Below are 27,379 nucleotides of genomic sequence, written 5' to 3' on the forward strand. Positions count from 1 at the left end.
TTTCTCTGAAAAACATAAAAATTATATAGTAGAGCCTAAACGATAGTGGGTTTCTGTGGAACATATTGATATTTGAGAGATAAAGTAATTCCATGGGCTAAAGTGGGTGTAGGTGCATGTTTGTGTGTAGACATGTGAGTGCGGAAAATGGCTGATCCAAAATGGCGGGCAGGTCTGGGCCAAAATGGCCCTCTTTCTGTACTCATCCTAAAAAGTATTTTAGTCTAGTTTTAGTCATTAATCATCATTTTAGTCTTTTCTGACTCATTAGTATAATTTTCATTAGCATTTTGGTCTGCTCGAACCAAAATAGAGATATGATTCGAATGTTAGTTTAATGATAAAGAAATATAGAGATTAATGGCAATAAAGCAAGCTGTCAATATTTTAGAGACCCCCCAAAATATCACAAATCATGTGATATCTAAGCACCTCTTTCTCCCTAGGATGTTGTGTGCATCACTAGAGTTCACATCTTCCACAATAACGTTTTTCTCGCACACCAAGCATCGCCCCAGTCGGCCAGCATTCAAAGCACAGGAAAAAAAAAATACTGCTGAATGAACACTGTTCATGGTAGGCCTATTGTAGAATAGAGCCATATTATTCATGGTGATGTTCAAACTCCTGTGAACCAAATATAGAAAGATTTTACACCTATACAAGATCCTGGTTGCCATGGCTAGATACAATATACAGTTCTACACTCTATCATACAGCAACCAGCAGTGAATTTTGCATTCGGTCGGCGGGTAATGGACTTGATAGTGTCGCTATTGTCTCTGCACGCATTAGCAGGAGTTAGCACAAACAATACAAGTCTTAACTACTGTGGTAAAACAATAACGGCCACTCTATCACACAGCGACTGGTAGAAAACTTGCATTCAGCCACCGTGTTACTGGACTTGCACCTCCGGGGATTCCCTCCACTTCCGTGAGGGCTCCTTCAATGGAAATCCAGTGTTTGGTTTCAAATTAAAAGTCACACCTAAGTGCAAATATACGGAAAAAGGATTTTGGCTCTATATTTTTCTTTGCAGTCCTTTTGTTTCCATGCAGGACACATGGACAGGCTTCTGATGTAAGGCAACTGATGTACCATAACAACGTGTTCTCATCTCAGTAAGTCATTACCGACGCTTTCAGACAGCGTGACAAAGCGTAATTATTTTACGCTAAAGGTACCCTTCAGCGTCCGTATGAAACGCCACCATTTGCTAAGTTGAAGCAACACAAAGGAGGCTAACTACCTGCTAACACATCGGTAGCAGGTAGGGTTAGCCGGTCGACATGCATAAAGTCAGTGACTTATTCATGATAACATTTCTGATGGTTATGGTAAGGGTAAGGGGTTTCGGGGGGCCGTCAACACTAGCTATGTAGGCGCTGTTCCTTTAAGGTGAGACATATTAACCTGTTGTTTTTATTTATGTGCCTCTGATTAGTCCATTGACAGAGACATCCAGTTTCTAAAAGGTACGATTGGTTAGAGGTGGGACTAGCAGTCAGAGGAGCTGGAGGAGCAGAAAAACGAGGGAGACATGCGAGAGAACTAGACTCTACAGTGTGAGTGTGCGACTGTATTTTGAGTGGCGAATAGCTACGAAACAAGACGAATAACAGAGCATAGAGACCCCAGTGTTAGCCTGACTCATTTATGAGAAGTTTTGTGGACATTACTGTATATCATTGAGCTAACTTCGGCCGGTAGGCTAATTAGCATAGTATCTCACGGCGTGCTTGTTGTGTGTATGTGTGGACATTGACGCCTGGACAGACCACTAGTGTTGTGTCGTTCAAAGAACATTTCGTTCATTTGACCTAATCTTGTATGTAAGTGAGTAATTCGTTCATTTTCACGCATGCGTGAATAGTCTCTTATGTTCACTCATTACACAGCAGCTGCAAGGTCTCCATCAGCACAGGAAACAGAATTCATTAGTTCACGACTCTCAACTGTGGTTCTCTGGGTTTGAATCGTTCATTTTTCACGTGACATCTCGGTTACTGTGGAGCAGGAATGAACTAATCATTCAGCGCTCACATGGGTCCTCCTCGGAGTCTGTCTTCACTCGGCAGGCTGACTTACTGCCAGCACCGGGGAATGAGAGGCAAGTTTGTTGTCAGGTAACAGTCACTGGACTGACATATATCTAATATCTATTTTGATAATTTTGTGACATTTAATGAAGCATAAAGTTTTTACAGTGCAGTTATGTTGTGCTAAGTTATAGTTTTAACACAGCCGCACCGTAACTTTATTCCTGCTAGTGTTTCCACTCAACAGCTCATGAGAGTTGTTCTGGGTCCACTTCAGAGTCCTGACAGAGTACTACCGGGAGCTGAATTCCCACAGAGGTCGTCTCCTCTCCAAAACAAACGGACCGGATATTAAACCATTAAAACACAGCCACATAGCAACGTTAGCGTTAGCCCTGTGGTTTGTTTACAGCTAACAGCTGATCCAGTCCGCCAGAGAATGCATCTTAACTTTTACTTTTTATTTATCGACAGAGCCGTGCTGTTGTTTCACCGGTCCTCACTGGTGAACAACCTGCAGTGTTTGAGATTATTATTAAATTTGTTAAATTTTAATAAGAGTGTGTTTTATTTATCTAGTGTGTCAGGCTTAATACTTCAAAATATTCCCTGTAAATCTGATGTTAATATATAGATTTTACTCATGGATAGGCGTTAGGCTACTGTATGAATGAGCACTTTAGAGATATAGTGATAGTAATTATAATTATATATATATATATATATATATATATATATATATATGGCTGGTCTGGTAGTATACTCAGGAAAGATTGTGAAAATGGACGGATTTAGCCGGAGTAGTGGCTTAATCAAATATTGACAACATACAGTATTTCTGTGGTTTTTACATGGTTTGAATTTGGTTGTGGCTCCATGGGGCTTTATAGAACCATGATAGAGAAGATCAAGAGGTGAATTTGTGCATTATACTTCACGTCAATTAGAGCAAGCCAGGCAGCCTTCTGTGTTTGAGAACTGCGCTGTTTTTTAAAAATCGTCCACTAGAGGGGCTGCAGCACCGCAATAACATGCCAAGTTAAAATTAACGAAATGACACAAAAAAAGATTCGTTCATTTTAATGAACGAGATTTGGTGACTCGAGTCTTTCAAAAGAGTGACTTTTCCCATCATTACAGAAAAACAGATAGCGCCCCGTGTGACCAGAAAAACACGGGTGCACCTCTGGCTCCGAGGGAGACAAGCCGTCTTCTTCATCATCATCATCATCACTGGGACTGAGTTGGGAGTTTTCTCCTCTTCTTCATCATCATCACTGGGACTGCCTAAGGAGTGTTCTCTTCTTCTCCCTCATCATCACTGGGACTGGGAGTAGACTGTCGCCTGCCTGAAACAGTAAGGGGACGTTTGAACTGTTCACCATTGGTGAGTAACTCAGTGGTACCCTGCTCAGGGAGTGAAGGGACCATCCGCTCCACTGTAAATGGTCATTCAGTGCGCTCAAGCTGCATTCAGGCCTGCAACGGGGGTTGTTGATTTTCACTTAATGCCGGCTTTTATTTTTTTGGGCCCATTAGAATAACTGAGTAGATTGCTGGGGTTATTAATATTTATCTAGTTGTTTTATCTGAAGTTATCTGCTGCTGAATGTTCATTTGCAGTTTGAATGTGAAAAGTTACGCTCGGATATTTGCAGTAAGTGTTTAGTGCAGAGAAGTTTAAGTTTCCATCAGTAATTCTAAAGGTACAGCCTGACCTATCGGTTTTACAGTTTCTGGGAAACAAGCGGACTGTTGTATGTTTGGATTTGTTAAGGTATTTTAAGGGACGTCTCTCTTAACCCTAAAGGTGATTTTATTTAATTTCATTATTTTTTATCTTTATTTTAAAAACTTTAGTAAATAAATACTGCCATTTCATAAGATTTACCTCTTTGTCACTGTTATAACTATACACATTTGGAGCAGTGGATTTTCAGTTTAAAAGGTTAAAAACAACACATCTTATGTAAAGTTGATATAGTTTTGATAAAGTGTTCCTAAAGTAGAAAGTTGTTAAAAGCAGCAACTGATAGGCTATTATAGGGTGCAGATTACTGAAAAAAACCCAGGGCGCTGTATCTCATGCTAGATGATACTGAGAAAGAGCTACATTCACATTAAAGGTCTGACGGTCTGACCATAAACAATGTGGCAGCATGAGTGGAGCCATAAAAAGGATTATTGGGGTGTGTACCTACTAAACACTAGTGTAGTGTAGTGTACCTACTACACACTAGTGTAAGTAACTAGCTGAGTGATACAGAGAAAATGTTACACCTACTTGTAGTCTTCTGAACACATTGGGGTGTTACTTAGCAAATTATTCATGATAACAAACATGAAGGACATTAATTTATCCTGATGGGACACCACCAAACTACAATCTCATCATTAATTCAGATACAGACATTGCTGACAGTCAAAACAATGCTAATTATCAGGGGACAACTAGCTGCAGCACATCATTAATCAATTGACACTGAGCAAGATATTAACAGTTTTGTGAGAACAAAATGACTAGATGCATAATAATATTAAAAAATGTGGAGCTTCATTATTTACATGAGTATATCAGTGAGCATTGTTCTAGCTATATGGTTAAATCTGCAAAAAACTGAACAGATGTACACACCATACATGAAGCCCTGTGCGTCCACAGAGCTGGAGCTGCAATAAGGACTGATTAGTATTTCAAAGACCCCTCTGTGTGATGTGCTGGCAGAGGGGACAAGCTCTTCCTTTTTAGTGTTACAACAAGCTCTTCATTTTTCCTGTTACAACAGACCCAGAATCGTTTTCTGGGAGACAGTGTCATCTCTTCTTTCTGCTTCTTTAACCCAACTATTCACAGTTCCTATGTTGGTTTTCAGTGAATGCCAGGACACACAACAAAGTACATGATTTGCAGCATGAAGATCACAAGTGCCCAGGCTTTTCAAGTAAACAGAACAATCTCTCTTAACGCTTCCAAAACTCTCAAAGGCCCAATGACATCAGTGACAACATGGCCACAGTCACATTCACCCACTGCTGATGACACAAAGTCTCCATTCATGGACTGATGAGATATCCCAGTCTTGGCAAACACACAACACCCACAACTAATTTCAGAGCAGATAAGGTCAATCACCTGTCAACTGGCCCACCCATATCAATCTACATCTGAGCTATTAACAAGGGAAGCGAATCCAGCTGGTTGTTTCTCTGTTATAGTACTGAAATAATTAGTTGATTAATTGATTGGTAAATTGATAGAAAATTCATAGCCACAATTGTGATTGCCGGCTTATGTTATTCATCAGGCAAAAATGACAAATATTTGCTGATTTTAGCTTCTCAAATGTGAGATTTTCTGTTTTTCTTTGTTTTATATCATTGTAATTTGAATATTTTTGGGGTTTGGACTTTTGGTCGAGAACAAGCAGTTTTAAAGAAGTTGAACTTGGGCTCTGGGAAATCGTGATGGACATTTTATTGGCTAAATGATTCATTGGAAAAAATCTGATTAAAATAATCATAAATTGCAGCCCTACTCTATTATCCTGATACTCATCAAACTAATAACACTAATCTATGTTTCTGATTTAGCATGAGTCCTTATTCAATTTGGCATTGTTTGTGAGTGGGAAGCCTGTGAGGGATCATGTCTTTTGAACACTCACAAAAAGAAGTGTAGGAAATAGTGTGAACCTCCACACGTTACCATCTCCTAGTGAGGCTACTTGTCTTCCGGTAAAAGAAGTGACGGCATGACTCTTTGTTTTTCAGAGGAGACACAAGGTTGTCTACATCCTCCTCTGACCAGCAGTGACAAGGGCTGCAGTGTGGGGGGGGTGGGCCTGTCCAAATTGGGGGAAAAAGGATTTTTTTGAATAATACAGTGACACTGACTTCCCGTAGCCTGTATTTGACCCATTTGCTTTAATCATCATAATCATTCTCTTTCTGAGAATAGCTGCATACAACAGGGAGGAGGTAACAGATTCCCTTTAGAAAAGCTGACAAAGTACCACCATAACCCTATAAGGTGTGGAATTCCTGAGTAGAGACAAACCAACGTCTATCCAGCAAACACTAAAATGAAAGCTTGAGAAGAGAAAGCACTGTAATTAAAAGGACGTTAAAGAATAGGACACAGGAGTCATTGGCACTAAAGGTGGACAACATGGACAAGAGTGACAAATGAGCAAGAGACGGTGGTGGGAGGATGATGATGCAGAGACACTGGGAGCGTGTGAGAGGACTCAGCATAGAGGCCACTGGTTTAGAGAAAAAGTAGTGGGATGAGGACTCAAAAGAGTGCCTGGTAAATTCATGAATATTCATAACATGTTATTTGCCAGTTTGCAGATAAAAACATAGTTAACCTAAAAGTTTATCAACTATGAGCAGAATGAAATGGGAGATGTTGGAATGGGTCTCATCTAGCAGATTAGTGTTTTTTTTTTTACAACAAGCAAATGCAAATATGAGCAAATCACAGGGTGGCAGACTATATAATAGAGAACTCTAAAACTGCTCCCTCCCAGTGCAGTCTGCTCTTGCAAACCTTTAGAAGAACCTTCTCTAATGATGGCACTCAAACCAAAATCAGAATCAGCTTTATTGACAGGTAGGTTTACACATAAAAGGAATTTGCTTTGTTGCCTTGGTAAGTAACCAACCAGCTGCAGATAGAAAAAAATTGTTCTTGTGGCATAAGGTTTTGATCCTGATGGACCGCAGCCTCTTGCCGGAGGGGAGTGTCTGAAACGGTTTGTGTACAGCATGGGAGGGATCTGCTACAATCTTTCTAGAAAGATTGGACTCGATAATGGTGTAGAAGTCCACCATTATTGTCTTTGGCAGGTTGAACTACCTCAGCTGCCGCAGGAAGAATGTCCTCAACTGCATTTTCTTGGTGAGGTAGCTGATGTTTAGTGTCGAAGTTGCAAAGGGTGATGGAGGAGGGCGGGGCTGGGCTCTAAATGAAATCCACAACCATCTCCACTGTCGTCAGAGCGTTGAGCTCCATGCTGGTCTGGCTGCACCAGATGGTCAATCTAACACCTGTAGGCTGACTCATCGCCACCAGAGATGAGCCCAACTTCAGGAACTTGACGGTCTGGTGGACCTATGGAGTTGCAGCTGAAGGTGTACAGGAAAAGAGCAGAGGGGAAAGAACGCAGCCTTGATGGGGAACCAGTGCTGATGGTCCAGGAGTAAAAGACATGTTTTTCCATTTTCAAGTGCTGGATCCTGTCTATGAAGTCTACCTGCAGGTGGAGTCAAGCACATTCAGCTGGGAGAGCTTGTCCTGCAGCAGAGCTGGGATGATGGTGTTAAAAGCAGAGCTCAAGTCCACAAACAGGAACCTACGGCAGCATCCTGTTTGTCCAGGGGCTGGAGGATGAAGTGAAGGGCCATATTTACTGCATCGTCTACAGACATGTTGGCTTTGTAGGCGAACAGCGGGGGATCCAGGAGTGGGTCTGTGGATGGATTTGAGGTGGTACAACACATGTCGCTCAAATGGCTTAATTACCACAGAGATCAGGGCAACGGATCTGTATTCATCAAGTCCTGTGTTTCCTGTTTTTTTGGAGACAAGGGTGATGGAGGGTTTGAAGCAGGCTGGCACATGGCATGTCTTAGTGAGGTGTTAAAGTTGTCGTGCTGACCAGAGACACCTGATGACAGTGCTTCAGGGGTGGATGGAGAGACAGAGTCCCAGCTGTTTTGCAGGGGTTCAGTACAGTACACGTTCTACGTTCTCTAGAAAGAGGCAACACCATAAATCCATTCTACCATTTCAACACGATATCACGGCATCCTTGGGAGGCCTATAGTCACAAACACTGTGTTTCACATCTTTGTGTCACAAAGTCCACTACCATGGCATTTTTTCTGTGGAGACATGTAACACACCTCAGCATATGCCAGCGTCATAGGCCATCTATTGTCTGAGTGACTGCCATGGGACAATGAGTCACTGGCTCGACTGTGACATGATTCCTTCTTTGTTCTCATCCTACCCAGCTGCCCCCACCCATTGGTGTCACGACTGCTCACATCCAACTAGCTTTTATAGCCATTTAAAGGTTAATCTCCTCTGGGTGTTGATGACACTGAGCAGAATACACGACAATGATGCTATTGCTATTTAAAGCCCTGTCGCAGTGTACTGAGGGAGCTGACTGACACAAGCAGACACAGGGATGTTACTTTCTAAGCAAATACATTTGTAAGTACAGTTTTCTTCCTGACCCATAATGAAGTTAATCTGCATCTGATGTATTAGAAAAATTACTGTGTTTGAGGGGCTGAGGTGTAATAGCAATATACTGTATTAAATCTGAATCCAGTGTTGAATCTAATTACCTACTAACAAAAATCAAGCTCTCGCGATATTAAAACGTGATGATATTTCTCATCGGGGTGAGAAGCTGTCTCATAGCAGAGGGTGAGGTGAAATTAGGATAGAAGATGCCCCTGCTACTTTTAAATCGTTTGTGTGACAGCATTGTGGGTAAACAATAAACAGCAACAGAGTGTTAGATAAAACACAAACAATATGTAAGCAACATTTCAAAATGTATCTGCATTGTTTTGCATTTTGTCATTGAAGATTTCTTAAAAATTGAGTATCATCTCGTCCCATGAGCTAAGTGTATTGTCACACCCCTACAGATGATCTTCAATAAGCCCTCAGCTCTCAGGAGCATTTTAACATATTTTATCTCATTCTTTCAGTTTTAAAGAAAGTGTTTTGGTCCATTCTCACCTCTCTTATTAGTGTTGTTTCCAGCAAAGCAGGCAGCTGTTTTGAGCATAGAAAAGCTCTAAAAAGCCACTGTACCCCACCTGCTCTGCACCAAATGGAATCCAGACAAAGTAGCAACTAGCTGGTGAACACAGTGGAGCATTAAGCAGTTAAACAGCCACATATTAGTGGTGACAAAAACTGAGCTAAAATGACAGTGAACATTGGAAATACATTCATTATTTGAATAAGGCTCATGAAATCAACCTGACAAGACTACATGCCATGTAAGGATGTAATGGAGGATGTAATGCTCATTATTCACCAGAAAACAAAAATTGTTCGATGGGGGGGGGGGTTCTTCGATTATTACCCCACCCCACTGGTGGGGTAAAAAATGTTTACATTTTTACATTGATCAGGCTCAGCGTCTATGAGAGAGCAATTTAATCCAAGACACTCATTTACAAGTGGAGCTGTTGTTTTTAACAATGCACTTGGTTCTAGTACATTGCCCTCGATCAGCAGGCTTTTATTAACAGCCTTCTCTTTTTCATTCAATCAAGCCTTTCTGTATTCTCCTTTTATTGACCTGCAGATAGCGTCAGTCTTTGAATCATTTCATGCAGACTCTACTTCACGCCTTCAGGATGCCAGGGCGAACAAAGACCTAGATTAACTTACTTATCACTATATGCAGGTTCTGCACAGACCACCCCGCAAATCATTTTCACATGCAGAGTGGCAAGCAAGAGAGGAATTTTACATGGCTGGATACAGTACAGTATGTTATCGCCTAGAGTGGAAAAGTAGGTCATCAGCCTCACAGGGAGCTTCACTGCTTTGCTCTGCAGAGCAGGATGCTCACTGCAATCTGACTGCACAACCAATGTTAACAATGTTTAATCCTGTGTTATGTGTCTGCGTATGTAGCATCACCACATTTATGTGACCTGGATGCTTAATATTTACCCCACAATTCTACATTCAAAACATGCTAACATGCATCTTAAAGCTTCTGCAGTATTCCTTAAAAAAACAATGCAGCACATCAAGCTGAATATTATGTGCCAGGCACTGAAAAAACAAAGAAAGTGACAGCAGTTTAACAGACTGTAAGTAAACACCGTTTAATATAAATGTTGCCTAAATTATCTGATCCACTTCTGCAGCTACAGCATGCACCAGTTTTAGCAAAGCAGATGAAAAAGAAACAGATGTTGGATCAGGGAGAAAAACAGAAAGACAAGTGGGAGCTCATTCTGATGCATTCAAATTAACAATAGCACACTGAGAGCACCAGACAAACAAAAGAGTAGCTGTAACATGACATGCAATCATGTATGCAATACAAGCACTGCTGCCAGAGGAGTATAAGAAGAGTATAGCAGAGATACACTTCATTGCTGTCTCTTAAAAACAGATGCAAATGCTTTACTTTCAATCCTTTTAGACTTCAGACTTCAGCATCATCAACCATCCAGTTGTAAATGAATGCCTGTAAGCAGCGGGTAGGTGTCACCGGCACTGCTCTTGACTGCTACACATTTCCAATACAGTCTTCTTCGTCACCATTGGCAACTCATCCTCCTCCTCAGCAAACACCACACGTGCTGATCCACAAGGTGCCATTCTTTGTGTAATTCATTTCTTTCTACATGCTTGCCCACGGTGGTGAAAAAAAAAAAGAAAAGGCAAATGCAACATTTCATTGCTATGTCAGCGAGGCCTGACTATGTCTCCTCTTAAAAAGTCAATGATCCAACCACTCTTGACATTTTAAGAAAGTTGATATTAAGCGCTGGGTGTCTTAAAACATATTACATCTCAGCAATATAAAGTGTGACTTTGCCAATTCCAGCAAAGAAGTCTATCTGCCAACATCAGATCATTTGTGGGTGGTTCTTCACAGGGATCTGACTATTCAGGATGAGATTATGAATGCAGCACTGCCCTGAATCTTACATTTGGGAATATATCAAAAGCTTCTTTTCTCAACCATCTTCAGCTTCTACCAGACTGGAGCAATGCTGCCAGTGCTGCACAAGAGGACCTACTCACTCAAAGTTTATCTCTCCTGCACTGATTCAACTCAGCTTTAGAACTGCTAGTAAGATTTTATTACATTTTAAGCTTAGGAAGGTATGGTATCAGGCTGAATTACTAACATTTCTGCTTATATTCTCTAGCATGTGTAGCAGTTTCAGAGTGAAATGGGCAGACAATGCTGAAAGTCTTCAGCAGAAATTGAACCACGTGGCACGTGTCTTTGCATTAATGGAGTACTAGGAGAACCCACATGCACTGAGCTTTGAAACACTACTTGAGCTTTCAACTTCTTATGCTCACATGCATGCACACGCTATCAAATGACTCACCTTACGGCTATCTTTCTTGCTATTTGCTAGTCAGTAAGACTTTGTTTTGGCCATTAGCTACAAAGGAGAGTATCTGGCTCTTACCGGCTCACTAGATGTTTGGCTGTTCCGATCTCTAGCTCTTTGCCTGACAAAATCCTTGTTTCATTTAAAAAATAAGTCAAACTCAAATGCTAAATGTTGTCTAAACACAAGCCGCCACATAAGACATTTGCTGAAATAAAATAAAGTATAAAATTGGCAAAATCATAATTTAATCCAGATCTATCTGATTAAAGAATAATAATATTAATAATAATAATAATAAGTACAACTGTGATGCTAACTTTTGGTATTTGACAGTTTATTTGGTCTGTGCCAAAAAAGTATTTAGCCTTAAAAGCCAGCCCTACTCTCATCTCTACAGACTGCTGATTATTACTAATAGTTATAGTATAATAATATAATATAATAACGGTGGCTAAATTCATTTGTATTTGGTATGACATTTTTGAGTTGTCAGTTCCCTGTGATGAGCCACAGATATCAACCCTCTAATCCCTTAGGAATTACCCTGCATATTATGCTGGAGAAAAAACAGTGAGCTACAAAGATAACTTGACATGGAAATAGTTGAAGGGATATCTACTTGGACAGCTTTCTGACTTAGATTTAGTCATTATCAAAATCCTTGGCTCAGACACACTGTCACAGAGCAAAATGTTGTGCTCATATTACCTTCAAGACAAGCTTATGCACAAATTCAGACTCTTATAATAATTAATAATAGTAATAACAATAATTAATAATAGTTAATAATAAGTACTTGGTTCTTTTGAATCAAGGGTTAGAGAAACATAATTATTTTCTTGTTGATTTGTTCTTTAACAAGCAGCTCTAAAAATATTTGGCATATTTAGTTTTTTATTGTAAGTATTAATTAGGTAACAAGGTAAATACATAAATTTACATATTATCAAATTCATATTGCAAAGTCAGATAATACGAATTGTTTTCCCACATACTTGACACTTTCACAAGTAAGCAATATTGTTTTGCTTTTCATTATATACCACATTCCTTTATAGCTTGCAGGTTCCTTCTTTTTATTTTCCGACATATTTCATTAAATGTATTCCACCACTAGCCCGTGTGGTGACACTAAGCCCTGGGAGGACATAATGATAAAGTTAAAGTAATTATTCTGGGTTTCTGCACACTTTAAACGTTTTTATTTCCTTTTTAAGACCTTGACAAATGAGTAAATTCTGTGGATCAACATGATTTTAAGACATTCTGATGGCTATAAACATGTAAGACTTCTTAATAAACCCTGTAATTGAAGGATTAATGATTATACGATGGCTGCCGATCAAAACAGAGATCATGACAGCATTGCATCAAAAGAATAATAATTCTGGCTTACTAAGCATGTAAAACATCTCCCATTAGAGCTGATTCCACTCTTTGCTACATGTGACAGGTTGTCGGAAGTATCAGATATCATACAGGACATACACCAATCACCTGGGCCATTTGGAATGAAATCAATATGTACTCAGCCTTGCTAGAGTCCCTTTTAATTACACTAATAAAGTGAATGCATATTGATCTCCGATAACGCTCCACATGCCTGCACAGTTCAATATACTGTAGAGGAGTAAGCAACTAATCAAAAAGAAATATGGTGGTGTTTGATTTGTAGCAAAGAAACTTCATCAGAGCCACTGTTCAGAAGGTTTCTGATGAAAATTCAAGATACAGTATTTAATGTAGTATGAAATCCAGGTAGAACAGGTTTCACAAAGATAGTAAATTTACCTTAGACCCGGCAAAGCAGATAAAAGTCAGACCAGACTAGAGCCAGCAGAAATCGATAGGGTCAACAAATTGGCCACTAGTAGCTTACTGACAACTTCTGACAAATACAGTATGTTGCCCCAAAAGCAACCAGAAATTACTGCACAAAAATACCAATGAATAAGTTAATTTATAAAAAGTGTCTCCATTACAGAGTTTGTCCACCAAAGAGCACCGACACATATATTTTTTAAACTGTATACAGGTTCAAAATCTTAATTAGGGGTTGTACCAGAACAGGTTTACATGGTTTATTTTTCAAAAAACACCATATTTTTCTCATACTGCACATTGCTGCAGCTCCTCTTTTCACCCTATGTGTTGTACGCTCCACTCTTGAGCTACAGAGTGATGCATCTTACTTGTAAAAAATCTTTGCTGGGGGTTGCACATGCACAGTTCCCAGGTAAGGACTACTAGCCAATCAGAAGCAGAGACGGGCGGATCGTAAGAAACAAGGTAGTGTGATCCAAATCAAAGCCGCTTCAGACTGCGACCGTAACCTAGCAGATGCTATAAGTTACTCACAAGTCCACAACCACACAACATCAATGTTCCACATCTTACCATAAACCACTACAAAACTCACCATATTTCAACTCAATTTTACATAAAAATTGGCCAAACAATTTGAACGTTTGCTCAGTAGCTTTCACATCGGGTGTAACGTTAGCATTATAGTTATAACTTTAGCTGTGTTAGCCAACGTTTACAACAACTCCGCACTTGAACAGTCTGTGAAGTTACATTGCCGTGTTTATTTTAAATATAATTCACAACCAATAAAGCATAGTTACAGGTTGTGATTGTGAATTTCCAGGCCCAAACAGAGTCGGAGTTGCATCGATCTATGCTGCCTTGCTGAAAAATGCTACCATAGCGCAAATCGATAGACTCGACTCTACTCGGCCCTGCTCTGTTTTCCATTGCAGATAGTACCCAGAGATAGTATGTAGCTTGTCGTCATAGCGACGCCACACACAACTGCCACGACGTAATGTTCAATGCGACACACACACCAGCGATCCACACAGCTTTCTCTTTTTTAAGTTAAAACGTTTCAACATTCCTCAGAATGTAAAGACAGCCACATGCGGAACTCCTCAACTCCGTTCTGCCATCACTTCTCGTAAAACTGTCAATATTCGAAATCTATACAGCTGATTTAGTGATGAAATTCCATACGAAAACTTTCTGTGGGCCTCCACTCAGACTAGCTTGGTTTGAGGGCGTGCCTGACCCCGCTAGCCGCTTGGCAAGCTTTATGACGCTTTCATTGTGACGTCACAAGTAAAGGAAGTGAAGGGCTGGACTACAAACGAGCTGTTTTCAAGCAGTTCAGAGCAGAGCTTTCTGTGGGAGATGGGAACTCCCTTTGGGCTGGACTTTGGGCTTTTTCACTTTGCAAACCTCTTACATGCACAAAAAAGATATATAACTCAATAAAGGAGAGGGGAAAAGCCAAAAAGGATAATACCACCTCTTTAAATTTGGCAAAACTGAGACTGGTTATTCACTGTGTGGAAACAGAAGCTTCCCACATGATGGTCTTCTGTTCCTCAGCACTGCTAGGAAATTAAAACATTAACAACATAACTACAGCCTATATGACAACCTGTATACAGACTTTATGACAAAGAGTATGAGACTTTTTCTTCCCTCTAATCATAATCAATCCACTGAGCCTGGTAAGTGATTCCTCACACAACCATCACAGCTGGTGTTTGCCTGCAGTCATACTGCTTACTCTCCCACCTCCCCATGTTTCTGCATACCGTCAGGTCAGCTTATACTCACACACACGTATCAGCAAACAGATGAGACATCAGGAGTGTTGGGGGGGTAACTGCAGTGCTAGAGGGTACCAATAAAACCATCCTGCTTTCTGTTGGCACACCATATTGCCAGGGTGGTGAGTAAGGGCTATGTTTGCCCAGGCACATGGCAAGGAGTGCAGTTGTGCTTATGGTTATATGTGCTCAGACTCCATACGTATGCAATATTTCGATAACTTTGGATAGCCAAGGAACACAGAATCTTGTGCTGTGTTTTGCTGTGTTATGCTTGCTATGTGGTAAGACTTCACAACTGTTGTGGTGGCAGCCCGGCTGACGGTGAGTGTCCTGGTTTTTTCTCCTTTTTATCAGTTATTCTGCTTTTTTCCTTGGTTTTCTGTTCCCTACCTGCCTCCCTGTGTTTTCTCCCCTGTGTTCTCTCTCTCTCTCTCTCTCTCTCCCTCTGCTGAGCCCAGCCAACTACCTGCACCTGCATCTCATCAGCCACCTCGTCAGCCTGCCACACCTGCCAGTAATCACCTCATGACTGCCTGTATTTCAACCCCGGTTCTCCACACCATCCTCGCTTGATCGTCGTTGCTCCATACCCGGTGCCATCTCTGTGTTCAGGCTTTCATGTTTCTTGTTTTTTTTTTTTTTCCACATTTTCCCTGTGCCTTGTTGCCATCATCCCTAACCCTGTCTGTTTCCCTCCCAGGTACACTCATCCACCGGCCCTCTCCTCCTCGTACTTCCCTCACGGCGTCCTCCCTGTTCCCCCGCCTCTCCTCGCTTCCTCGGCCCCAGTGTTCCCCGGCTCCCTGGCCCCCTGTCTCCTTGGTTCCCCGTGCCTGTGCTTTCCCGACATCCACCTCTTCCTCCCCTCCAGTCCCTCTACCCCTTTCTCCCTCAATAAACCTCCTTCCCTCCGAACATTGCATTTGGGTCCTCTCTGTCCCCACACCACACAACCCCCATAACAACTTTCACATTTCTCTGTATGTGTGAAAACCAGAAAACCATTTCAAATTGAAAGATGCATCACAGGAAATGGAAATGACATCCATGCAGTAAAATAATGAACTCTCTTGTGTTTGCAACACGGCTGAAATTTCATCTGTTAACTTAAAGCATAATTTTTTTCATTTTCCCATGTGGCCATGAGGTGCTTGCTGTGTACTGTAGCAGCTGTTTCATTACTGCTGACCTGATGGTTGATATTCTGGGAGAGAAATGGGATATTGTGCCACTTCCACCTGGAAAACATGTCTGCATGTTGGCATATGAAGGTCGGCCCTGGCAGAACTGGTAGTGAAATGAGGGCCTTTGCGTGTGCATGCACTGGATTCGTTGCCTTGGTTACAGCACATTGCCTCACCAAAAGAAAATTACGAATATCAACACATTTACACATTTGTGTGGGACGACTGTAGAAAAACTATACTCTTAGACCACAGTCTCATTCAGTAACAGCTTTTTTTCTGTGCTCTGTTTTTAACCTCAGTTTGTGAAGGGATTGAGACAAACATTGATAGTATTCATGTACTTGTTTGTTTATCAGCTTTCTCTGAAATAAGTCATAAGATTTTGAATGCTGAATAGATATACAGATTGAACTAGGGCTGCAGCTTTTCAACGATTCATCGATGCGTTGTTTAAGAAGTTTCTGCTTGACGAGACGCTGGTCTCCAAACCACGTTTTGTGAAGAAACACAAGTGAAATGGGAAATGAGCGATCCTGCACACGAAACAGCTGTTGTTTGTTATTATCAAGATGGCAATTATAAAGACAAAGAATCTGGGTGAAAGGATGGATTAGCACACGCAGCTAGCAGGGATTGTCTGAGCTACAGAGAGAGCTGGAGGTGAGTTAAAAGGTGCAGCTCCCCGACAGCCATTTAACTCATGACTGTGAGGTTACAACTCACGGCCCAAAAAGGAGAACAATATACGTGTATACATTGTCAGCTGAGGTCTGCGGCTTATTTTGGCTAGCCTTCAACTCAACAATCAATCACGATTTCAGTTAATTGCTAAAGTTGCAGTTACTGTTACCTTGTCTGTGGTCCGCTGGCAGAACACCGGCTGCTTTCTGATTCGTTTTACGGTGGATGGACGGTAACATTACAGAGTTGTTGTTTTATTTAGCTTGAAATAATCCCATACTTTGGACACTTTCTTCTTTGTCTCTCTCTATTTTCTCTGTCTTCCTCCACTTTGCAAACAGCGCCATTATAATCACGTCGTGTTCACAGTGTAAGCGCGATGTGCAACAGTAATAAATGTCCCTGCGAAACACTGTGCTGAAAAGTTACCTGTATTAAACGAAGTATCGATGCAAGGAATTTGTGTTGATGGATTTTATTTATCGATTTTATCGCGATGAATCGTTTCAGCCCTAGAGTGAACCCCAGCATGCTTTCGAAATGACTTATGACGACTCCCTATTCACAACTTTCCCACTCACAAATTCCTCTAATGATCTCTTCAGGCTGATTTTTTAACAATACGTTTGGCATTTTGGGCTTTATTTGAAAGTGACAGTCACACTATTAAAGGCCACCAGACACCCCCACTGGTTTTTGACTTGGCAGTAAAATTTATATGTGAAACCGCAGGAAAAGCAGGAAATCCTCACATTTGTGACTTAATTACTATACAAATAAAAATGAATGATTAAAATAGTCGACAGTTATCCATTAATGATTAATGGATTACTCACTTCAGCTCGGCAGTCAAGTATTAGTAAATGTTTTAAAAGGAACAGTTTACATTTTGAAAAACAAGTTTATTCGCTGTCATTTCAATTCAGCTTTATTGAATATGAATTTAAAACAACAATATTGCCAAAGCTACAAATAAATTACAAAAGAACAAGTAATTTCATACATTTCTTTAAATGCAGAGAGTTGGGTGAGAAGATGCTTTAAATATGTTAGCTTAGCTTAACACAGTGACCAGCTAACAAAATCCTACCAGCATCTCTTAAGCTCAACAATTTAGACATTATTTTACTTTTGTTCCACCTAAGTGTAAAAACAACAACTAGTGATTTGTTAAGCTCTTTCCCGTTTCCAGTCTTTAAGCTAAGCTAAGTTAACCAGCTGTAGCTTCATATTTACCTTACAGACATGAGCTGGTATCAACATGGGCAAGAAAGTAAATATTCCTTTTACGGTGATATAAAAACCAAACTGTCACCATAACATGATCACATCATCTTGTTCAATTAACGTATTATGTCATCTCACTGTAAAACACAAAATTCATATTTTTCTCATGCTGTGAAAAATGAAGGGATATACATCACAATACGTGAAGGTGCAGTAGGTTTAATGACTCTCCAATAAGGGTCTTCAGAACAGCAGCCAGGAAGTGAAGTTCTTCCCATTGAGACCAATCTTACACAGGAGACCATGCATACTTTACATACAAGCAAAACACGGACAAAAGTCAGATGTGGTTGGCGCTGGCTGAGGCCTTTAACAACTCCAGACACAAGTCAAAACCATTGTAGCTAGTTATGACTGACAATGGCTATCTGAACTGTGAGATGAAAACAAACACTGGACTATTTAACAAATTAACTCTAACATGGGTGGAATGGTATCTGTATGTTAAATCAGCACAAGACAATGAAACACAGCGTATAAATGCAACCCTAAACAACAGTATAGCTCTTAAGCATAATTAACTGCAGAAACAAAGAAAAACATGTTGTGCCTGGATATGACAATATGAGAAAAATAAGACAATGAGAGAAATAAGGCAAAAATTATGATTTTAAGATTAAGTATCAAGCTAAACCTACATACAGGCAGCTATATAGATGATAGATACTTTAAAAAATTAACGAATGAATGAGTAAAGAAGTGCTTTGCTGTTATGATAAGTATATATATAATATCTATTTCTAAACCTACATTTCTGTCTCAAGCTGAATGTAGTTCAAAATCTAGAGGCATAACGTCTTGCTAATGGCATTCACATCTTTTGCAGCTTGACTCCTGCACTGGACTTTTATGAATTACTGTCAAATTAATGGCACATTAATTCAGTCTGGAGCCAACTAAATAAGGTCCCACACAAAAACTTTTAAATAAACTAGAGCAATGAAAAAACATCCATCTATACTACTACTAACAGATAAGCATCATGGCCATCTCTCTCAACCCTAACCTGAGCTACAAATGCTGCCAATACTGATGTTTTTAGACATGTGATACACAATACCTTTATGATTTAAACCTAAATGATTTTTATGGCTACTTGGGGCAACACAACTAACTGTACTTATTATTTCCCTTTAAAGTTGTTATTTCCACATCCAGCAGAAACAAAGCAACAGTTCATTTGGAGTCGTATTTCTTGCCACCTGATGAATGCAAGTCCAATATTAACTCTCCTATTAACTCTCCTTTAGAACTGTTTTTGGTCTCCACCAACTCTTGTGGGAAATATGTGGCAGTTTAGTTTCTAAATGCTCAATGTTCACCAGCTAGTCGCTAACTGCTGTTTGGTGCTGGACAGGTACAGTGTGTTTATCAGAGCTTTTTTGGCTGAAAACAACTGTCTGCTACAGTCGAAAATGACACTGATGAGAACAGTGAGCGTGAACAAAAACAGTTATGACCCAAAAACAAAAACAGTGAGCTGAAAGAAGCAATAAAGCTCCGTACAGAAGGGAACTGCAAAGTCATTTGATAATTCTCTGCGAGTTCATCACTAGGAGCGACACCTTTCAAACTACACCTAGTCATTTGATCCATAGTTAATAAAAAAAATACAGCCTTTCAGCAGCCAGGAAGGAAACCTGGGGGTTTCATTAACTAATTTGACATGGAAATTGAGAATCACCCAAACAGCAACAGGAAACTGCCTGTTAAAGGCGTGTGTAGTTCCTGCAAACAAATAAGTCAGGATGCACTTACTGTAATGTAAGCCAAAAGCAACACATTTGGCATTTCATACTGAATTACAATTTGTGACTGTTAGAAATGCAGTCCCTCTATTAAGTTTTGAACAATTACAGTCATTTTTAAGGAATTGGCTTTGTACGGTCACTTGTTTGGACAGGTATCATGTTAAATTATGAGGAGCTCAGCGACAGTATGGCTTTATTGTGAAAGCAATAATTAAGAAAATACTTCAAACATTTCTAAAATCTCTGAAAAAAATAAATCTGAGCTTTACTCTAAAGAAATGAATGATTCCCTGTGATGGAAAGAAACATTCACGTCCCAATCAGGTGTAGTTTACTGATTTTTATCTTCATAAACTTCAAAGAGAATTAATCAAAGGTATTAATGCTGTAAGATTAGTGTTCTCTTAGCAGTAAGATACAACTTTCAATCACTTGGAAAACTCTGTAAAATTGTATTTATAAGATGGGGAAGGATCAGGTTTGTCATCTGCAAAATACAGAGGATAAAAGCAGTTCATTTGAGAGTATGACTGGAAAAAATTATTTATTTTTCACAATGGGGTAAACAGGAAGAATGATACATCTCCTGAAACCTTCATCTTAAGCTGTTCAAAAGCCAACCTCTGCTTGGCTAAACATCGCTCGCCATCTGTTACCTCTCTGTTAACTTTTTGTTCATATCAACATCTAGCAGTAATATTCAAATATGATGGTTTAAAAAAGTCACTTAAAGCATTTTCGTGCCTGTTGTTTTTGTAGAATGATAGATGATAAAAAATGTATTCAGGGTATCATTCAGTATGAATATAACCATGGCAACCAGGCAGAGAGGAACGGAGATGAGACTGGTTCATCTTTGCAAACTAGAATCACTTAGCTTTTATAAAGTATTTGAACTTCATTCACCAAAATTCAATAATGTACTCAATGTACCCGTAATGACACTTCCCCTGTCTGAGGAACTTCCAATGCAAATACACAATTTGAGAGAAAGGCTTCTACATCATAAATGTAGATGTGTTTTCACATATTTTTGTGTCTAAATGACTAGTAGGTACAAAAAGTTTTGGAATCTGTGCAGTAAATGGCTGGCAGCCGCAAACCCGTCAAAATTACGTCCACCAAAAGTGTTTCTTTTTGCCACTGACTCAGGGTCAGACTGTTAAACAAGGTGCCTAACAACATCATGGAAAGTATCCCCATGAGTGACTCCTGTTGGCACCCTTTGTTTTGTAAGTCTTGTTCAAGGACAGTTCACGCTCTAAAATCTCATGAGAGGTGAATTGTTGAAAGAAATGCCGTTGGAAACGCAACAACCTTTCATGAGATCAGTGTCAAAATAAGCACTTTTTATGGACATTATATTGACGAATACGTTGCAGCCACTGCAGCTGCCGGCTGAAGCCAAAATTACCCTTTGACATATTATTTGTAACACCAGGATAGGGCCTCTGTGATGCAGGTGCTGTGTTTATGCAGATGACACTAACTTAATCCCATCGCCAACACAGTGCTCCTTCTGGTAATACAATTGTATTACTGTACCTGCACTGTTTAACTGGTTCATTGTTTTGCATTTTCATTGGCCTACATGGAACCAATTAAACTGATATATAGATTTATACATAGGGACTTTTTTCATCCCTGATGGGAATTTGTAGGTTTGCAGTACCAGTGGTTTACATAAATAAAATTACAGTTACAAAACACAAAACAAGCAAGCATGAGAAAGGTCAAAAATACAATTAACACATCTACAACTATATATCAGTCCCTCCAGGATTTTGCAATGTCGCAATCGCAGCTATTAACACACATTCAACAAATCCCTGTGAATTAAGCAAGACTTGCAATTTTGACCAATCACCGCAAATTTGACCTATCATCGCCATTTCCCACAAAATGTTGTCATACGTCAGCCGGCTCTCCTCCTTGTTTCAAGTCGCAGCAGACATGTGATACCAACATCTCACATTTGCCTACAAAAACATCATCAAAGGACTGTGACAAAACAGTATTCATATCTTATTTACCAAAGCAGTATTGTGGTCGAACATAAAAGGAAATTGTCTACTGACACTTTCCCACCACAAAACATAACATGAAGAACGTCAGAAATGCATGGAGGACGTTAGATGAGACAAATCACTGTGACACAGGCTGTGGCATCCTGGTCAGTTGCAAGCACTGAAAGAATCACGGTAAGCTGGTTTAAATATGCATGGTTAGGGCTAGAGGTAGGTCAGTGAAATCCTGGAGGGACCGATATATTCACACAAATACAATAAACCAATTTACAAATACATTTTCATCCAAAGCTGTGGAAGGTGATTCTTTCTATGGCAGAGATTTGTTAAAATTTCTAATCACTGAAGGGTTTATGAGAGTTTTCCATAAACAGTTGAAAGGTTTAGGTCTGGTTTACTTTGTAAATCTTTCATTTAGTGTGCATGGTGCAGCTGTGTCCTTGCCCATCACTGCAGAGAACCAGGTATTTCATTTCCAGCAGCAGTACCTCCAGCTTGGTTGTGCATTCTTTGGACAGAATTATCCATGTTCATGGGTGCAAGGACAGCAAAGGTCTTGTTGTTGTTGCTCTCACCTGTTCTGATGACACAATTTTCTCTTATTGTTTTGGAAAATCTAACATTAACAAATCGGACTGATGGCCAAAAGGGGGTGTTAGTCTGTTACTGTTCCTAATTTACCCTCTATTGGAAAAAATGACTCCTGTGGCATGTACTACGAAGCGGGGTAACTGGCTTATCCAGGTAACTTAAGGAGTAACTTCGTGATGTTGAGTGTAACTTCTTGATTAACCCATACTATGAAAGGTAGATAGGTGTTAAACGAGGTCTTTTGCCATGGCAATTTACACTGCATCTCTAAACTTCTCCGAGCAGGTTTTGTTTGTGGTTAACTCGAAGTTACCCTGCACATGGACTACACACCACATCTGTACTCAGTGTTAATGATGAGAAGTAGGATATTAATACACACCACTTCATAAAATATGTTTAGATTTCATCCTGATTTGTTCCACTGCGGTTGAAATGAAGTTCTGACCACAACAGTATTAGCTACATTTAGACAGCGAGCTCTGCAGCCTCAGGGATTTTAGAGAGGAATCTTAATTAATTAACGGGATAGTTTCTTGTAGCCCATCAGTAGTCTATAGCCTAACTGAATTCTCCTAAGTGTTTTCACATATTTAGATTGACTATTTTACATGTCTAAAAAATAGGGAGCCAGGGTTGGGGTTGATAACCGAGAAAAAAAAAACCTAGATGAAAGTGTGAAATTTACAAGAAGAAAAATCGGAATTTCCCCGAAATTCATGTCATAAAGAATCAAAAATCACTCTGGTGTTTTCTTCTGAATACGCTGAATCCAAGGCAAAGTCTCTAAGGTGCGTGATAGTGATTGTTGGCTAAACTCAAGAGTATTTCCTCACTGCTAAATCCGATTGCAAAGTTTAATATAACTTTCCAATGCATGCTTACTACACGGCAGATGTGTGTGTGTGTGTGATGTTGCAGCCTTGCAAAGTGAAGTTTTTCTCATAAATGTGTGACTATAATGTCAGAGAATATTCAAGTTTTTTCTTGTAGATTAATATTGGAAATTAAATTCTGTCTCAGATTATTACCCCTCTCCGCTGGCTCCGGACCTCATGTGCAGTTGTACCTTTACATCTTAATCATATTACACATAAAAGAAGAGCCCATAAAATACATAATCGAGATTTGAACTACAATAAGAACACTGTGAAGATAATTAGGCTACAAATTTACTCCGTGCGATGCCAACAAGCCTCCCTGGCTTTGTTGACCGCCACGATATTAGATTTAGCCATTAACTTGTCTTTACATTCATAATTTCCTGACACTACAAATGTGCATTCCTCTGGAGAAATACGGAGCATGCGCTGTTGCGAAAAAACTCTGCCTGCATGGCCGAACACACCCCTTTTATGCGAACGCGCAAAAAATCCAATTAAGTTAACACCGGGTTAACATGGACTCAACTAACAAACGTCTTATCCACCGTCGTAGTACCGTTTAACTCCAGTGTAGACGGTCAGAGTTTGTTAACCCTGAGTTTGCCTGTTAACCCCAAGTTAACTCTGAGTAGGTTGAACTCCCTTCGTAGTACAGGCCACTGGTCTTTGTCAGAAGACCCTGTATGTTATGCCAGTAAAAGCACACGTGTAATAAATTACATTAATGATGACTGCTTTACATTTAGGTAACCCGGTTTCAGGACCCTGGGCTCACTGGGACATCTAAAGGAACTGATACCTCGTTAACAAAGTTAGTTCCATCTGTGTCTTTCCTGCTACTAAAAACAGTCTATGATCAACAGCATTTAATTTGAGTCTAGAACGTCTGCTGAAATATTATGGTTTTACGTTAATCTTTACATCATCTGGCACATTTCGGAGCGTGTGACTAGATCACTGTAATATAGCTGCCCAGTCACCTGTCTCCCTATAGACCAACCTGACTATTAGGAAAGCATGCACAGACAGCCAAAGGACATGTGAGGTGACAGAAAGAGAACATTTTTGTTCTCCTCCTTGGAAGGTTTTGATTGTACCACAGGACAAATTCAGCTAACAATGACTACAGATGTATTAGTGGAGAGGTTCGTAAATCACATCTGATCACACTGACATTTCATGTGGCCCACTGCCCTGTAAAGTCTTCATCATCTTCTCCAACTGCAATTACTTACTAGTGCATATTTTCAGAGTGAACACATAATCATCTCAAGAGGGATTATTAAAAAAAAAACTGGAAAGCTCCTCTTTCATCATGTTGTTTACAGCCCATGACCTATAGTTTTTATATTATAGTGCAAAGAAGCATCAAAATAAAAAGGTCAGTTAGTGCACATAGTGTAAAAAATTATTAAACATTTTTTATATTTAGCTTTGATAATGTCAAACTTGCTGAAATGCTTATTCTATTACTCGATGTTTTCTAATGGTGACAATTTGAAGACGTCACCAAGGAAACACATCTGCTGTCCATTTTCACTATATTCTAAGGTTTTGACTATAAACAATTAATAGATTAGATTAAAACAGCTTCATCGATCAGGAAGGTAATCATTAGTTGCATCTATAGTCTTCATTTAATTATGAGATGTTTGTGCTGCATATCTCTGTGTGAATGTGGTCAGGATTATGCTTTGACTTAACAAACATTATTACATGATGGTTACCTTTTCAGCTCAATGTATTTTCTGAGTCTAAGCTATTATAGAGAATCTTAAATGTTTCCATTTAATTTGGCCTGATTTGTTTCTGAGGTAATTGCGTGGATTTATAAATATCTTGAGCAAAGCCCATATGGCCATATTCTCGGCCACCATATACCTCTCATCCTTTGTCTCATCATCACTCTCAACCCTGCATCAAAGGTTTTTCCAAAAACAATTAAGAGGTCAAGTTCATACCAAGATACATCCAGCATCTCCTAGATCAACTGGCTTTGATGTACAGTGTAGCTAATGTTAGCAGTTTGATTTTGACACAGGTAACATCTTGATGAGTCTTGGTCCTAACAAGACTATACCTCTTGCTGATTCAGTTTTTCACTTACCTACCGTATGAGAGAAGTTGGAATAATGAAAGACGAGAAGGGAAAGAGATAAGAGATGTGTCCTAAATTAAAAATGTGGCTGGTAATGGAAATGTGATTGGAAAATGAAGGATGGGGAACGATCAGGTTTGTCATCTGCACCGTACGGACGATGAGGATTGAGAATGGACTTCATAAGTATTGTTTTGCATGTATTTGTGAGCTGTGATAAATATGTCAGTTAATTAAACATAGCTTTCCTCTAAAACTTCCATTATGACTTCAAAGACTGCAGAAAACTGCAGCATAAAAACTGCAGGTATCACAAAGTCAACAGAGGAATGCAATGAAAGGGCAGAAAACAGGCACCTCGGCAGCAACTACCAAAAGCAACATTTCAAATTGTGTCACAGAAAGGTGGGATTATCATTACCAACATATATAAAATTCACAATATATTTAAGAAAGACAAGACACAATGCTCTAACACTAAGGGATTATACAGCAGTAATTCTATGTGATAAATGAGATAAATCACATCTGATAGGACACCATCTGTGCGTTTTGTTTTATTATGTTATTGCAAACTGCAAACCACCCAGGAACAGAGATTTTGCCATTATAATACCATGTAGGTCATTTGACAAATCTGTTTCCATCACTCTTTATCTACCTGTCACATCTTCTCTTCCAACTTTTACATTTGTATCAATATTTCTAATATCAACACTGAATCAAATGATTGCTCTTTTCTGCCCTTTCAGCTTCTTTTTGTGTTGTTTTGGTTTTATGTTCTGTGCTGTATGTATGGTTGATCACCACCATCACATGGCAGACAAAGTTAGCTATATCGAAGAAAGTCAACCATCTAGCGAGCCAAAGGCTTAGATATAGTCATAAGGGTGATTTATTAGTGAGTTAATGCGATACAGTGTATAGTTTTGGAGCAAGCACACATACCCGCCATATACTAAAATTAAAGGGGGAAAAGATGCTGCATGAGGTCAAAGGGGCAGGTGGATTTTGGTGCTGTAAAACTCTTGTAGTTGGCTGGTGATTTGACATTAGCCATTATGGAACTTTTGAAAAATTCTTCTTTTGGGGTGAAATCTAAACACACAGATGATACACATATTTTCAATATCATTATAGCTGATGTACTGTATATCATAAATACACATCATAAATCTGCTAAGAAATCACAGAAATAAAGTTGGCCTGAGAATCATACCATTATTAAGTTTCCTTCAGTAATAGTTAGAAATACCATGTGCACATTATAAACATAAACTACTAATAACTTATTTGGGATACTTTTAATGGTGCCAATTTGCCAGTGAATGTCCGTACTGTCTTTTTGTCCTGTCAAGTGTATAACTACAGTTTTTAGTTTTGCTGCTTAATATCTGTTGTGACATTACTGCGCACATAGAAATGTTTGAAATTACTGACAGCAGCGTCTCATTAATCATTAAAGTAAATTGTTAATGAAAACACCCATACATAAAGAAATCACCTAGAAAGCTATAGGGTCCAGGAGAGGTGGAGAGAAATTTCCATGTGGGAGATAAATCTGAGAAAATAATTAGGTCGGGTGGGTGGCATGTGGATGATTTATGCGTAGGCCTACATGCGGATTCCGATAATGTCAGAGCCGATCTGCGCATCCCACCAATTTAACTGCTATAGTCGTGACCTGATGAGTGCAAACAGCTGCTGACGTCAAATTATTAGGCTGTATCTACAAAAACATCCTCTTGCCTTCAGCACTAATTCGCTGTATTTCATGTTGTCATAGTAATAATATTGCCCATTATGTAGTCTGCAGATCTCATTCCAAAAGTATAGTCCTGTGACAACAGTTGCAATTGGGGCTGTAGGCTACATTTGAGATAAAGGACGGATGATGAAACGTTCACCCTCATCAAGATGACGTCTGGAAATGATCTCCTGTTTACAGTCAAAAGGCATACAGCCAAAAAGAAAAGCTTGGGAGTGAGTTACTGAATTTCTCCTTGATACTGTAATCTGTGACTGTTAATGCTTTCAAAATAGGCTATGTTTATTGCAACCTCGAAATTCTTCTAC

General features: G+C 39.5%; 1 protein-coding gene across 2 annotated transcripts in view; it reads right to left on the reverse strand.

Moving 5' to 3' along the window:
* The window catches only part of gnai2b (guanine nucleotide binding protein (G protein), alpha inhibiting activity polypeptide 2b), a 57,147-nt gene that overhangs the window by 21,000 nt on the left and 8,768 nt on the right, over window positions 1-27,379 (reverse strand). Inside the window, exon 1 of one of the 2 annotated variants that reach the window (XM_038697480.1) lies at window positions 14,802-15,076. The exons of the other annotated variant lie outside the window; for it this stretch is intronic. The gene's annotated coding sequence lies outside the window, so the exon portion shown is untranslated. Of the gene's footprint in view, window positions 1-14,801; window positions 15,077-27,379 lie in introns of those variants that run through there. 2 annotated transcript variants of the gene reach the window in all.

The sequence above is a fragment of the Micropterus salmoides genome, unplaced genomic scaffold (assembly GCF_014851395.1).
Source record: "Micropterus salmoides isolate LMB-PRFRI ecotype aquatic unplaced genomic scaffold, ASM1485139v1 Ms_hic_scaffold_4, whole genome shotgun sequence".
Lineage (NCBI taxonomy): Eukaryota > Metazoa > Chordata > Actinopteri > Centrarchiformes > Centrarchidae > Micropterus > Micropterus salmoides.